The sequence below is a fragment of the Mobula birostris genome, chromosome 2, assembly GCF_030028105.1.
Source record: "Mobula birostris isolate sMobBir1 chromosome 2, sMobBir1.hap1, whole genome shotgun sequence".
Classification (NCBI taxonomy): domain Eukaryota; kingdom Metazoa; phylum Chordata; class Chondrichthyes; order Myliobatiformes; family Myliobatidae; genus Mobula; species Mobula birostris.
Window position 1 is genome coordinate 220,060,438 of NC_092371.1, and position 9,366 is coordinate 220,069,803.

The 9,366-nt window shown below is 43.8% G+C and overlaps 1 long non-coding RNA gene across 1 annotated transcript in view; it reads right to left on the bottom strand.

Moving 5' to 3' along the window:
• The window catches only part of LOC140210209 (uncharacterized), a 34,003-nt gene extending 27,126 nt beyond the window's left edge, over positions 1-6,877 (bottom strand). The window contains exons 1-2 of the long non-coding RNA XR_011889176.1: positions 6,713-6,877; positions 6,130-6,259 (exon numbers count right to left, since the gene is read on the bottom strand). This is a non-coding gene — a long non-coding RNA (uncharacterized lncRNA). The remainder of the gene's footprint in view (positions 1-6,129; positions 6,260-6,712) is intronic.
• Between the last annotated feature and the right edge of the window lie 2,489 nt (positions 6,878-9,366).

A 9,366-nucleotide genomic window follows, 5' to 3' on the forward strand; every position in this document is an offset into this window, starting at 1 on the left:
GCACGGCCAGCCTCAGCAGCAACACCTACCGGAGCAAAAGGGCAGGGCAGCTCTATTTCGAGGGGTCACATTCTGCTAATCACCATCAGCATGTGCAGGATTAGGACAGATCTAACTGCCACCCATCAGTAAGACATAATTAAATAGTATTGTAATGACGTACTTCGAGACACCCATGAAACCCTTTGCTGCAGTCAAAGGACAGCGGTGACTATATCACGTCCATTTAGGAGAGCGCCAACCACTTCATCAAGAATAATCAGCATCCTTTGGTGTTACTGGTTCGAATCTTCTATCCAGCATCAGGATAAAAAAAAATTGGTCAGCCTAATTATGCCACATGTAAAGGGAAGGGGAACATTATGGTCCAGAGATGACACCAAACGTTGTCGGGAAGCGGCAAGGAGAGGGATAGAACAAGAATCGGATGAGGCCAGGGCTGCACGGCTCCAGGATCAAGGAGTCAGGACAAAAAAAGATGAGAGAAGTAGAGACAGAGGAGGAGAGGCCTGCACACCTCCAGAATCAGAGACAAACAACAAACAGCAGAAGAGATGAAGAGACGGGGGATGAAAGGGCTGCACGTCTCCAGAATGACAACGAGAGGCACGAGGGTGGCAGATAAACTAGAAATGATCAAAAGTGTCCTTCATTAAATGAGGAGCAGCTATATTTGCTTTGCTACGCGTCATTCTTCTTTAATAAGTTGAGGTTTTCTACTTCAGTTTCCAAAGCAAAGCGATACCAATAGCATTCAGGAAAATTGAATGTTCATTCTGGTCACATCAGATTGCACTACCCTTTTCTCTCAAAGATCACCCCGTTGTCTAGTCCTATCTATGTCTCAGTTTGATTGCTGTGTTTGAGTTCAAGGTTGTTACAAAATTTGAAAGTCAGTCTAAATTGAGACCACTTGAAGCATTTCAAAAATCTGCCTAATAAGGAAATATTTTTATGGACTTCTTGGACATTTTATCATTCATAATCTTGACTTCCTGGCCTTCTAAAATTTCTCATATTATCAAAGTGTTAACCAATTCTGTGGAATTTAATCTTAATTTTGCAACTAAATGTAAAGAAATTGTGGGTGAGAAGAGATTGTAACTTTCACTCCTCATTTTAAAATAGGAAATGTTATTATTAGTCCTTTTCCAATATCTTAAAAGTCTCCTTGCAACAATGCATCGCAATTTCAGCAGTAAACAGCGTGCTGCAGGAACTGAGCAGATGACACAGTATCTGTGCGAGAAAGGTCACTGACATTTCAAGACAAAATCTTACACAGGACTCCGTGCATCCACAGATGCTGCATGAGCTGCTGAGTTCTTCCAATGCATTTTTTGTTGCTCGACATTCCAGCATCTGCAATTTTTGGTACCTCCATCGCAATTTCAGAATACACCACCTGGGAAGTTGGTTTAGGCAAGGAGTTCCCAACCTGGGGTTCATGGACCCCTTGGTTAATGGTAGGGGTCTATTGCATAAAAAAGGTTGGGAACCCCTGGTTTAGGCAGATACAAAAGCAACGTGTATAAACCATCTAGACAGGCACACGAACAGGCAGGGGTTGGAGGGATGCAGTCCATATGAAGACAGGTTTAGTATCATGGTCAAAACAGACAAAGTGGGCTGAAAATTCGTTCCCATATTGTTTTTAAGTTTTGTTCTTTTTTTGCGCTTATTAAGGATTGTTACTTCAATGTGAAAAGAGACTATTTAAATATTTCTTATGCTGGGGTTTGTGAGGATAGATTAAGGCGTATTAATCAGTTACCTTCTCCAATACACACACTGTCCCTGTGTAAACCAGATGAGTTCATAGGATAGAGGAATAATAGTCCTAGACCTTTCCATAAGACCCCGTAAGAGCATAAGATATAGGAGCAGAATTAGGCCATTTGGCTCATTGAGTCTGCTCCGCCATTTCATCAAGAATGATCCAGTTCCCCTCTCAACCCCAATCTCCTGCTTTCTCCCTGTATTGTTTCATGCCCTGACTAATCAAGAATCTATCAACATCTACCTTAAATATACATACAGACTTGGCCTCCACAGCTACCTATGGCAATGAATTCACAGATTCACCACTTTCTGGCTAAAGAAATTCCTCCTCTTCTCTGTTCGAAAAGGACGTCCCTCTATTTTGAGGCTGTGTCCTCTGGTCTCCAACTCTGCCACCATAGGAAACACTCTCTCCACATCCACTCTAGCAAGGGCTTTCAACATTCAACCAAAGTTTCAGTTCGGTCACCTCTGATTCTTTTGAATTCCCATGAGTACAGGCTGTTCATATAACAAGTCCTTCAATCCCAGAATCATTTTTGTGACCCTCCTTTGAACACTCTCCAATGTCAGCACATCTTTTCTTAGATAATGGACTCAAAACTGCCCATAATACTCCAAGTGAGGCCTCACCAGTGCTTTATAAAGTCTCAATATGTCATGGCCCGGTCCGTGAAACCCGCATTCTATTTCACGGTCCGGTCCGTGGACTCAGGACTCCGGGTCTTCCAGCTGTCCCTCGTTTGATTGAGTTATGCATAGGCACCTGATTCCCATCTTGGGGCTTGGAATATGAGTAGCCTTGGGGTTGAGTGTGAGCGGCTATTTTGTCTCATCAGTTCCCCTGGAAGCAACCTGCCAGTGGAAGGCTAGAGCAGCCACTTGTCATCTTTAGGCCGTGTTGGAGAACCATCGCTTCATGGAGTCTTGCTGTCGGTAGTCGGAGCTGTCTTTGCGGTATGGATTCGGCTGTTTCCTGGGCCAGCTGAGTGGCTGCCAGCCACTCCGAGCTAGGAAGGGATCCGGCTGTTCCTGTAGCCAGCTGAGGTTGCTGGCTGAACTGAGACTTGGAGCTTTCCCGGAGCAGAGATGGAACTGTCTGTCGTTCTTTGGTGTTTGTCTCTTCTTGTCCTCGCCTCTGTGGGGTAAGCCAGGCCGTTTTTCCATTGCCCTGCGGGGGGATCTGTCTTGTCTTGTCCTCACCTCTGTGGGGTAAGTTAGGCCGTTCTGCTGTTGCCCTGCGGGGGGTCCTGTCTTGTCTTGTCTTGTCCTCGCCTCTGTTGGGTAAGTCTGGCCGTTCTGCCGTTACCTGACGGAGGGACCTGTCCCACCTTGGCGTGGAGATGAAGTTGAGTCCCAGCTTGTCTTAGAATAAGTCCCGGCTCTATGTCTATGTTCTGTCCTGTCTTATGTTGGTGTCGTGTTAAAGATGAGTCCCAGCTTGTCAAAGGATAAGTCCGGGCTCTATGTTGATGTTTGGTTCCCAGTCTGTCTCTGAGCTCCAAGAACCCAAGCCTTGATGATCCCGCAGCCAAGTTTCAAGAACCCAAGCCTCAATGATCCCGCAGCCAAGCTCAAGGCTCAAGACCCAAGACCCCAGCCTCAAGCCTCAAGAGCAAAGACCCCAGCCTGTCTCCAAGCTCAGGCCTCTAGACCCCAGCCACGTCCTGTCCTGAAACCATGTCATGTCCTTGCCTGGTTCTGGGGCGCGAGCCCAAGGTAGGACCCAGGTTCTGGGTCCTTGTCCAGTCTCGGGCTCGGAGTCCAAGCCTTGTCTCCTAGTCCATGGTTCCTAGTTCTGGTCCCGCTTTCCCTAGCCCAAGTCTGCGTTCTTGTCCCTGCTCCTTGCCTGTATCCTGTCATGTCCCTACTCCAGTCAAGTCATGTTCCTTGTACTTCAGTGTCTGTGTCTTGTATTTGGGTTCTCCGTCAATGACCCCATTGTGACACAACATTACATCCTTGCATTTATATTCTAGTTCTCTTGAAATGAATGCTAAGATCACATTTACCTTCTTCACCACAGACACAACCTGTAAGTTAACCTTTGTGGAATCCTGCACAAGGACTCCCAAGTCCCTTCACACCTCAGATTTTTTAATTTTCTCTCCATTTTGCGAAATAGTCAACCCCTTCACTTCTTCTACCGAAGTACATGACCATGCACTTCCCAACATTGTATTCCATCTGCCACTTTGGATAAATTCAGCATCTATTATTAGTTTCTCATTTTTTGTAGTTCTAATGTACAGCTTACATCTTCAATCTCGTCATCACGTGACAATCTGGATCCTTAAATATTGTTAATGATTCTTGCCAGAAATCCCTAAATTTATATGCATAGGAAAAAACTATGACACCAAACTTGCTACATTGGTATTACAGCCTCCCAAATGTGGCAGTATTACAACAAACTGGTAAGGCAATCCAATAACAGTGTGACAGGTTAACATAGTTTCTTTCCATTTTAATGCCAGTGAAAGAATTAATAATAAGAAACATTGACAGAAAGTTTATGAAGAGGCCATATGGCTGGATTTCCTGAAATGACAGGATCTACCTGAAAACTGCTGTTGATAATTCCCTCCATACTTTCCGATTAGAATATGCCCTGATCAACATACCAGGGAATTGGAAGTGACACAGACATTCATTTTTTGTGTCCTGTATGGAACAAGGTTCCATTAGGCTGGATCCAGCAATAGTGCCTTGCCGTATGAAATAAAGTTGAGTAAATTTGGACTGTATTCTTCTGGAGTTCAAAGTTCAAAGTAAATTTATTATCAAAGTACATCGATGTCACCATATACAACACTGAGATTAATTTTCTTATGAATATGCTCAACAAATCCATTAACTGTAATAGGATCAGTGATAGACCATACCAATAGTGTGGACAACCTGTGTGCAAAAGACAACAAACTGCGCAAATACAAAAAGAAAGAAAAAAAGAAGTAATAATAATAAATAAATGAATTAGCAATAAATATCAAGAACATGAGATGAAGAGTCCTTGAAAGTGAGTCCCCAGGTTGTGGGAACAGTTCAGTGATAGGGCAAGGGAAGTTGAGTGAAGTTATCCCCTTTGGTTCAAGAGCCTGATGGTTAAGGGTTAATAATTATTCCTGAACCTGGTGTTGTAAGTCCCACGGCTCTTGTACCTTCTTCCTGATGGCAGCAGTGAGAAGTGAGCATAACCTGGGTGGTGGGGGTCCCTGATGATGGAAGCTGCTTTCCTGTGACATCGCCCTTTGTAGACGAACTCAATGGTAAAGTAAAAGCATCCGTTAGTCTTGTGAGACCATGGATCTGCGCCTGGAAAGTCTTCACTCTCCAGGGTGCAGGCCTGGGCAAGGTTGTATGGAAGACCAGCAGTTGCCTATGCTGCAAGTCTCCCCTCTCCACGACACCAATGTTGTCCAAGGGAAGGGCATTAGGCCCATACAGCTTGGCACCAGTGTCGTCGCAGAGCAATGTGTGATTAAGTGCCTTGCTCAAGGACACAACACATTCCCTCGGCTGGGGCTCAAACTCACAACCTTCAGATCGCTAGTCCTATGCCCTAACCACTTGGCCACATGCCCACTCAATGGTAGGGAGGGCTTTACCCGTGATGAACTGGACCGTATCCACTATCTTTTGAAGAATTTTCCATTCAAGGGCATTGCTGTTTCCATACCACCCTGTGATGCAGCCTGACGAAGTTAGAAGAATGAGAAGAGATCTCATTAAGACTTACAAAATTCTTAAATGGATTGACGGGTGAGATGCAGGAAGAATGTTTCCCTAGCTGAGAAGCCAAAGTCCAGGGGACACTGTTTGGGAATAAGAGGTGGGCCATTTAGGACTTAGTTGAGGAAAAATATCTCCACTCAAAGAGCTGTGAACTTTGGAATTCTGCACCCCAAAAGGTTGTGGAAGCTCAGTCATTCTGTTTACTCAAAACAGAAGTTGATAAATTTGTGCATTTTCAGGGGGGTAGTAATACAGTAAAGATGTTGGAAATGACATTGAGGTAGAAGATTAGCACTAACCTTGATGAAAAGTGGAGCAGGCTCAAAAGACCAGATGGCCTACTCCTGTCACTATTTCTTATGTTCTTATGAATTTCACACTTGTCGACTGGAGATCTCAGTGTGTAATCTCACTCTCCCCACTCAAGTAAACATAGAAGTTGAAGCCTACCACCTTATATACAAACTTTCTGCTTGATCCACTAATGCAATACTCCCCAGAGAAGACAGAAATTAAAATATTAACTTGTACAGATGGTATCAAGGAACTCATCCTAAACTATGTTGGTAAAATTATATTACATAGTTGGATTAAAAGTAAGGCCAGTTTTACCTGATGTAACTTCCATGAAGGTGCATTACAGGGAGACAGCAGAGGCAGACTCTGTTGTTCATTCCCTTCAGAATATTGGTGAGACCTGATGTAAGGTGGTAGATCACTTCGCCGAGCACCTTCACTCCATCTGGCACAAAAAAGCGGGATCTCACTGTGGCCACCCATTATAATTATAATCCTATTTCCCATTCCCATTCCAACATGTCAGTCCATGGCCTCCTCTATTGCACTCATGTTGGAGGAGCAACATCTTATATTCTGTTTGGATAGTCTCCAACCTGATGGCATTAACAACGACTTCTCAAACTTCCTGTAACTGCCCCCCACCCTCTTCTCATTCACCATTCCCCATCACTGTTTCTCCCTCTCACGTTATCTCCTTACCTGCCCATCACCTCCCTCTGTTTCTCCTCCCACTTCACATTCTTCCATGGTCTTCTGTCCTCTCCTATCAGATTCCCCCTTCTCCATCCCATTATCTCTTTCACCAATCAACTTCCCAGCTCTTTACTTCACCCTCCCCGTCTCCTGGTTTCACCTGTCACCTGTTACCTTGTATTTCTTTCTATGGTCCCCTCACCTTCATATTCTGACTCCTCCCGTTTCTTTCCAGTCCTGATGGAGGGTCTCAGCCTGAAAGGTCGACTGTTTACTCTTCTCCATAGATGCTGCCTGGTCTGCTGCATTACTCCAGCATTTTGCGTGTGTTGCTTTGTATTTCCAGATCTGCAGATTTTCTCTTGTTTTTCATCTGTGACAAGAATACACATAGATTAAGATGTTAGCTGTCCTGGGCTGGCACCAGTGGGATCAGCAGTTGGTCTGCCACCTGTCTTCAGGAGAGAGAGAGAGATAAGGAAAACAATGGAGCAGCATTTGGAGATGTTAATGAAGGGACGGGAGAGAGTAACGGAAGGAGAGCTGTCAAGATCGGCTCCCCCTTTGAACCCTGAACTGTTTGAAGTGATGGACAGGCGATACCCCAGCAGGGGGATAAAAAGGGACAGGTTTGCTAAGGCAAGACACACACGACGCCACGAGGTAACGAGACCCTGGAAGCGGTGTGTCTCCCACAAGTTGGTGGGAAGTTTTTGGACGGCTGGTCGCGGGACAAGCCATAGACGCACAGGGTGGAAAGGCACGATCGGCGGGAACCTGGTGTGTGTCCACCCTTGCCTGGTGCCGGGTTCACCGCAGAGAAACGATCTTATCTGGAAACGGAGGGGGTCACGGTCAGTGACCTCAGATGACATCACAAAGGGCTCGCACGAAAGCTGACTGCGAAGGTCTGTGTGTGGAAGCCGTTTGAATATTCATTCGTTTTGCTCTCTCTCTCCTTCCCCCCACTGTCTGCGAACTGAACTGAACTAAATTGAACTGAACTTTGCGTCACTTTGAAACTGGTCATTTACCCCTAGACAACGATAGAGCTTGATTGATCCTGTTACCTTAATTCTGTGTACATGTGTGTTTATCATTGCTGAACTGTTGCATTTATTATCCTTTTGATTAGAGTACTGTGTTGCTTGTTTCTTTAATAAAACTTTCTTAGTCCTAGTAATCCAGACTCCAACTGAGTGATCCATTTCTGCTGGTTTGGTGACCCAGTTACGGGGTACGTAACACATCTAAAAGAAATGTCGGGTTACATATGCACTGCAGATGTTAAAGGATTTGCACAGCTGGTAAATTTAAATGTATGTAACTGACAACTCAATAAAGTCTTAAAAAAATTAAGCTCAAGGTGATGAAAATAAATGCATCCTTATAAGATCACTAGCCTCTGCATGGGGAACAAAGGAAAACCAAAACAATAAAATAACAATATATTTTATTTCAGTTGAATGGTCAATGTTGGAAGTTATTCCTACCAGCCAAACAACGACAAGGTACCCTGAGTCTTCATAAAGTACTGGTCAGGCCACACTTAAGAGTATTGTGAGCAGTTTTGGGCCCCTTATCTAAGAAAAGATTACTGGCGTTGGAAAGAGTTCCAAAGAGGGTCACAAGAATGATCCTGGGAATGAAAAGGTTAATGTTTGGGCTGCATTTGATGTAGTGAGCACAAACTTATTGGAGTTTAGAAGTTTAGGGGAATCTCAACGAAACCTATTGAAAGACTTAGATTGAACAAGGAAAGGATGTTTCCTGTAGTGGGTGAGTCCAGGATTTAGAGGGCACAGCCTCAGAAAAGAAGGATGTCCCTTTAGAACAGAAATGAGGAGGGAATTGACTTAGCCACGGGGTTGTGGAAATGTGGAATTCATTTCTACAGATGGGTGTGGAAGCCAAATCATTGGGTATATTTAAAGCGGAGCTTGATAGATTCTTGATTATTAAGGGTGGTGTCAAAGATTATGGGGAGGAGGCAGGGGAATGACGTTGAGAGGGATAATAAATCAGTTATGATGGAATGGCAGAGTAGACTCTATGGGTTGAATGGTTTAATTTTGCTGCTATGTCTTATGGTCTTATGTTGATCTCACCATTTGTTGATCTTACCTTCACCAGAATTTACGTGCACAATCATAATGACAATTAAATTAGTCTTATTGCAGATTCTTATAGCAGAGTTCAATTTCCCTGATAATACATTTAGAAAGGAAGAAGTAAACAAATTTATGAAACAAGTTTTAAAAAAATAAGATAAAACTTCTGTTTGAGTATATCAGCCACGTAGTCTGAAAGGAAGAGCAGTGATGGAATGGGCAAAGTGTGTTAAAGTTTGCACCATGTTTGAGATGACAAGCATTTTGAAACTTTGAGATGATTTGCACGTGCGTAGTGTCAGCATCAACCTCTGCACTGCATTCATTTGAACCTTATTTCTCCCTCATTCTGACAGGATGTACAAGAATAGAGAGCTAGAATCCATATGCGGACACATTCCGCAGAACGATACTGATATGACTCAAGAAATTAGCAACAATAATTACATGGACAAAACCACTAAGTATTGTCTTAATTAGATAGTTGGCACAAAATTATGACAAAAAACAGGATCACAGGATGCCCAATGGAAAGAGTACACAGACAAAGAATATTTTAAAGAATATAAACACAAGTCACAAAATTAGAGGTGCATCTAACAAGGGTAATACAGTGATCATGGGGGACTTCAATCTACATGTAGATTGGGCAAATCATTTGGTTTGCCTTACTGTATTTCCAATGTGGGGAATGGGGGAATGGGGGATGGGGAATGGAGAATGGGGATTGGGGGAATGGGGGAAT